This window comes from Lonchura striata, chromosome 5 (assembly GCF_046129695.1).
Source record: "Lonchura striata isolate bLonStr1 chromosome 5, bLonStr1.mat, whole genome shotgun sequence".
NCBI lineage: Eukaryota > Metazoa > Chordata > Aves > Passeriformes > Estrildidae > Lonchura > Lonchura striata.
The window spans coordinates 22,560,014-22,566,013 of NC_134607.1; positions in this window are offsets into that span (position 1 = coordinate 22,560,014).

The window sequence follows — 6,000 nt, forward strand, 5'->3', positions numbered from 1 at the left end:
TATTTTTGTTTTTTTTAATTGCAGAACAGCTATCGCATTTTCCACTCCATCTTTTGTCTCAAAGACTTTCATGCCATTGTAATTCAATAGATCTAAGATCTGTTTTTAAGGGAAGCTGCAGAGCTCAGAAGATCCAACACCAAGCAGGCCCTGTGAGTTTTTAAGTGCTCAAGATAAGTAAAAAGTTTTAAGATTAAGTTAGTGCAATGATCTATGTTACACCACTGATGAAGTGTATCCAACAGTCAAACAAATGACCTGTAATGGGGAAAAATGAATCATAGTTCACAGAACAGATTGTTCTGCCCAGCAGAGATCCCTACAGCCTCCTGGAAAATCATTCCTTGGAGCTGGTGAAGACAACAGGACAAATGGAGAAAGGAAGGGGAAGCTGCTTAGAGAAGGCTCATGTCAGGCAGGTGTGATTTCTTGGTCTGTTTTGGTGGCACATCTTTCTTCTAGGCTTATCCACGTTCAAAAGCTCAATCCTGCAAACAGAGTCTCCACAGATTCACCACTCTTTGGTAAATGCTGGGGTTTAATGGAGAGGAGGGTCCCCATCCTTCCCAGTCCTCCAGGAGCTGAAAAGCCTCCTGGAAAAGCATGTTTTGCCAGAGTGCTGGGCTGGAGTTGTCCAGCTGGTTTGGCACTGGGTTTCATCAGGATTTCCACCCTCTCACATTTCGTTGTCCCTCACCTGCAAACGCCTGAGCCTTTGGTACAGGGCAACCAAAAAATGCAGGAGAGGGCAATGGGGCAGGTGGTGGAGGTGCAAGTGGGTACCAGAGGCTGGAAGGAGGAGAGAGGAGATGGAATTCTCCTACACCACGCTCGATATGGATTTGAGCCACACTGTGTGTCAGCGCGCTGACCCTCTCTTGGTGAGGAGAGGGGCTGGGACGTGTGTGGGAGCAGCAAAGGGATGGGCCGGCGCGCCTTCCCTGCCGGGGCTGTCCAGGGAGCATCCCTCACACTGCAGCACGGCGGGCAGCGGGATCCCACCGCTGCCTCACCCACTGATCTGCACGGCGCCCCAGGCTGTCTGTGGGAAGGGGGTGCAAAAAGCCAGACAGAAAAACAAACGAACGAAAACAGCTAAAACAACAATAACAAAAAAAAAAAAAGAAAAAAGGAAAAAAAAAAAAAAAAAAAGAAGAAGGAAAAATCACCCGCCCGCCTCGGCGGGGGCGCGAGGCGCCAGGGCGCCATCTCGTGGCGGCTCCCCCTCAGTGACGGGCCCCGCGCCATGGCTCCATCCGCCCCCGGGGTGCCACCCAAATGCGAATTCCTGCACAAAATGCAGACTTCTGAGGAACTGGATTATTTGGAGGGTGGGGGAGTTGAAACGCCGGGAAAGCGCTTCCCACTATTCCGGCAGCAGTCGTGACCCCGGGCAGCGGGTCGGCGGCTCGCAGCCCTCCCACGGCCGAGCGGCGCACTGCGGCTGCGCGAACACGGGCAGCCCCTCGGGCACGGGGCTCCCCGTGCTCCTGCGGATCCCGGCGGCACCGCCTTCCCACCGGGCCGGGGAGCAATTTTCCGACAAAACACACTTCAAATCAACAAATGTCGCTTTGTTAAACATCGTGCTTTAACCGCGTGAAGTCCGGTGGGGCGCTGGCGACTAAACGCCTGAGTAACCATTCCTTTGCTGCGTATGCCAGGTGGGAAAATTCGCAGCTGGGAAATTGGATATCGCTAAGGACTTCATCTATGGGCAGCTTGCCTTGGCAGTGTTGCAGGAAGGTTTCCATGACCAATCATGGAAATTCTGGTCAAAGGAAGAGGGAAGGCAAAATAAAAGTCCTTGTGAGCAGCTGTCAGGCAGCTACAGTCCTCTGTGGCTCACCTCAGAGTGCTTGGCTCACGTTCAGAGAAACAACGATGACCGCACAGCTCAGGAAGAGAAGGCAATGAAATGAGTTCTCAAGTTTTATTCCGAGCGTGGTTCTGAAGTGTGGCAGCCGAACTGAAAGCTCTGGTACCTTCGTCTCTGAATTAATTGTTTTTGACCTTCTTAGTCACTGGACTTGATGCAATGAGTCACAGCTGACAGAGTATGACCATTTGCATTTGAACTTTTCCCAGGGAATGGTTTGATGCTGTTTGGCTTGACTGGAAATCTGGCAATCCAACCCATTATATCTACCAAAATGAGGGAAATCTGTTGTGACAGTATCAACCACTACATCTTATGTATAACTAAGTGGTCCTCAGATTACATTAGAAAAATAGATTTGGGGTTTTTTTCTTTAGAAAGTAGTAGAGATAATCTGTATCATCTGAGGTCATTTTTTCTGTTCTTCAACACAGTATGGCTAAAAAAATTTCCCTCCATAAACTTCAAGTTAAGCTCACAATGAAGTTAATGTGTCATTTGGGGTTATTTTCTGCAACTGAATCCAGTTTTGCTGCATTGCTCATCTCTTTTCTCTGACTGTTTTGTAAGCCAAGCCACCTCCTATCTTGGCATCTTCTACGTGCTAGAATCACTCTTTGAAGTCCTTTGTGTCATGGTGCCCACTCCTACAAACTGAGCACACAGTCCTTCACAATTATCCATAGGAGTTATGTGAAGAACAAATAGATCCATTTGAGTGTATTTTGTGTCTAACAGTTTAAAGCTGTGTTGAGTATATGAAGCCATGTAATGAAATCATGTCACATTACCTTGTGCAGCAGGATGGAGCATCTGGAAGCAAATGAGCAAAGTCTGTACTTGGTTGAAATGCCTGTCCCTTTCTGGAGCAGGTTAAGCCTGAAAGAGAAACAGTAGGAGTCAACAGCTGCATGTCAGGCAGGCTGTGCTTACACCCAGCTTTTCTAGAGGAACTTTAGAACCTGCACTACAACACTGGATGTGGTCTTCTGTAGCAGTTGTGTCAATGCAAAGGTGAACCTCCAGCAGAAGACAGTCAGGTGACTTAAGGAATGATAGTCATGCTCTTATTTTTTTTACATTCATGAGGAGTGAAACGGATTAATTATACCTTATTGGGAAATTAACTCAGTGCAACCCTTACTAACAAAAAATGTCAGCTCAGCAAGGTTGTCTACAGAGCAGAGACTATTTATTTTTGGTCCCCTGTGCTTTGTCCAAATACTCAGTCATTCCTCCACCAATTATAATAAAGATAGTGCCTCAAATGGATCAAAAGGTTTTCATTGAGGAAGTTGGGTTTTTTTGTTTTGTTTTGTTTTTGTTTTTGCTTTTGTTTTTGTTTTGATTTTTTGGATAAACGATATCCTGTGGAAGCCTGGGGTAGATGTTCTACAATGAAACTCTGAAGCCAGTCATCTGAATGTGAAATGACATAGCCCACCACCATGTCTGTAATAAAGAAGCAGGTTGAATCTGAAGATTTAAATGTCCTTTCCATGGTTCCAGTTCTCATTCCAGTGTCTAATCAGATCTCCAACATCTGGCTAGATGCTGCTGTGTGAGCAGCTGTTTCACATCTGGGACATTGGACAGTAACAATGAACTGAATGGGAGAAAGGCTGAACCAGGAACCCGAGCTTTATGGCAGTCTTGGTTTGAAAAGAACTTTAGGATTTACTGAAGAGTTGGGAGGAAGAAATCCCATGTACTTGGGCCAAACAATATCTCCTCCATAATGTGTGACAACATCCCAAGGAAATAATGACAAGAGAGAAGAACTAGTCAGTGCTAGTTAAAGTGCTTTTTTTTTTTTTTTCCCTTTCCATTTTTCCTTGCTCAGTTTCCCAGAAGATTTCGTCTTCACACAGCTGTGCAGTGGTACCAAACATGACTCAAACTGCTACTTGACTACTGTCACCATTTAGTCTTTCTCTGCAGCCTGGGTGGGCAAATACGCTTCCCATTTCTGTCTCTGTCACAAGCCAAATCCCAATTACTCAGGGAAAAATAAGCAAATGAACATGTGGTGTCATGACAACTAGTTTAGTCTGTACTGGGGAGTTGCATTAATTCCTCCATAGAACAGTCTTCTCAGGACACAACAGTATACAGCTTAAGAGTGGAGCAGAACTTGGTATCATCCTTGCCACCAGTATGTCAACTGCATCAGTCAGCTTGGTGTCATCTGCCAAATTGCTGAGGATGCAATTGATCCCACTACCTGGGCCATTACTATTAAATTGTACTAATATTGAACAGTTTTGGTCCCTGTATGGACTTATGAGGGTTTTCTATGGACTTTTGACTACTTCTGCAAGGATCAATACACACTGCAAGGACACCACTCTGCCTTCTTAGTCATACCTACTGCATCTTTTGCTCTTTTCTCAGTTTTCTCCAATCCCACTCCAATAAGAACAGCCTAACAGGGAACAACTCCTGCTGTAAATATGAGCCTTGGTTTACACAGTAATTTGTACCAAAATATTTCCTATCCAGAATTCTTAATAGCCATCGATGGTATCCTCCAAGGCAGAGAAACCCTGCATTTGGCCAGCTCTGACACCAATCAGCCAAGTGCAGAGGATTAGATTTAAATAAAACAGTTTGTTAAAGAAAAAAAAAAAAAAACAACAAAAAAAAACAACAAAAAAAAAACCCACCACAAACAACACAAAAAAACCACCACAAACAAATCAAAGCATCTCAACAGTTTTCCAAATAAAAGTATCTGGCTGGTCCCCCCTGGTTTCCTGCAACACTTACCCACCTAAGTAGCTTCACAGTTCTTGTTGCAGGGTCACTTGCTGAAATGAGAATGAGTTTGCTGCTATTAACAGGGGACCATGGTTGGTAGTCATACCACATGGATTTAGCCATGACAACTTTGAGGATTCAGAGCTTGGCCACAAGAAGAACAGTGTCTCTTCCTTGAATGCCCTGTAAGGGGGAGAAACGACAGAGAGTGAATATGAAGCAGGGACTTTAAATGGCAGCAAAACTTCCCCAGGAAGCATAGCACCAAGCCCCAAACCACTGAAGAAGGAGACAAAGACCATGTGGCAGGAATTTGGTAACTGTTGCTGAGCAGAACAGAGCCCACCCTTTGCACAGCAACACGAGCTCATTTTGACTGATTTCCATGGATATCTGCTTCCACTACATCTGCTGTGGGGAATTGCAGTTTGAAGGCTTTAAATAGATCACAGTTATTGCCACAAAAGGCACTAATAAAAGGGGCTCATACTTCAGCTGATGAATAGATGCAGAGCTGATTTCCAAGTTTGTACTGCATCATGAGCAGAAAAAAATCACTAATCCTAAGCCTGTGGCAAAGAATTTGCTGCATGAATCCAGGTCTTTGAAAGGTCTCACACCAACTGAAATTGATGAGTATTGAGAGGCTGTGTATGTCTGGGGCTCTGGAACGAAGCATTTAGTTCTGTATATTAACTATAGCCTTTGTGCTGTGCATACACATACATACACCCACACATATGCATTCTCATCACAGACTTAATTGTAGGTAACTGTAGGTAAGCACTTCCAACAGGAGGGAAATTAAATACCCAGAGAAAGATTATTCTTTAAATTTATTTCTAAGATGCTCTGCCCTCAAGATACAAGTGATGCCTTTCCTCTCTCTCAATAGACACTCTCTAGTATGTATTATCTCACCAACACCAGTACTTGAAATGATGCTGTACTCTGCAGCACTTACTCTGTTTTGGTCTATTTCTAACATTGAGAGGCTCTAGCACACTTTTCTCCATAATTAACCCCTTTACTGAGGGTGATGCAGTGTTGTCCATCTCCCACCTGACCATAGATAGAAAGAAAAAGCATTGCCTCCATTGCTATTGCTTTCCTACTGTATGTTGCCAGAAGAATTGGCATTGAAGACTTCCCAGTTATGAGCCACTGTGTGTATGAACAGGGATGCGATGCAGTTGAAAAAGGAAATATTTTTCGACCATCCTCCATGAAATCTGTACATTCCTTCCAGCCAGGCACAGCTGCAAGCTATCCTCAAAACAGAGCAATAAGGAAAGAAAACTCTCTTTCTCTTGCTGCACTCGCACTGTTCCAAAGAGAACTGTTGAGTACGGGTAGATCCT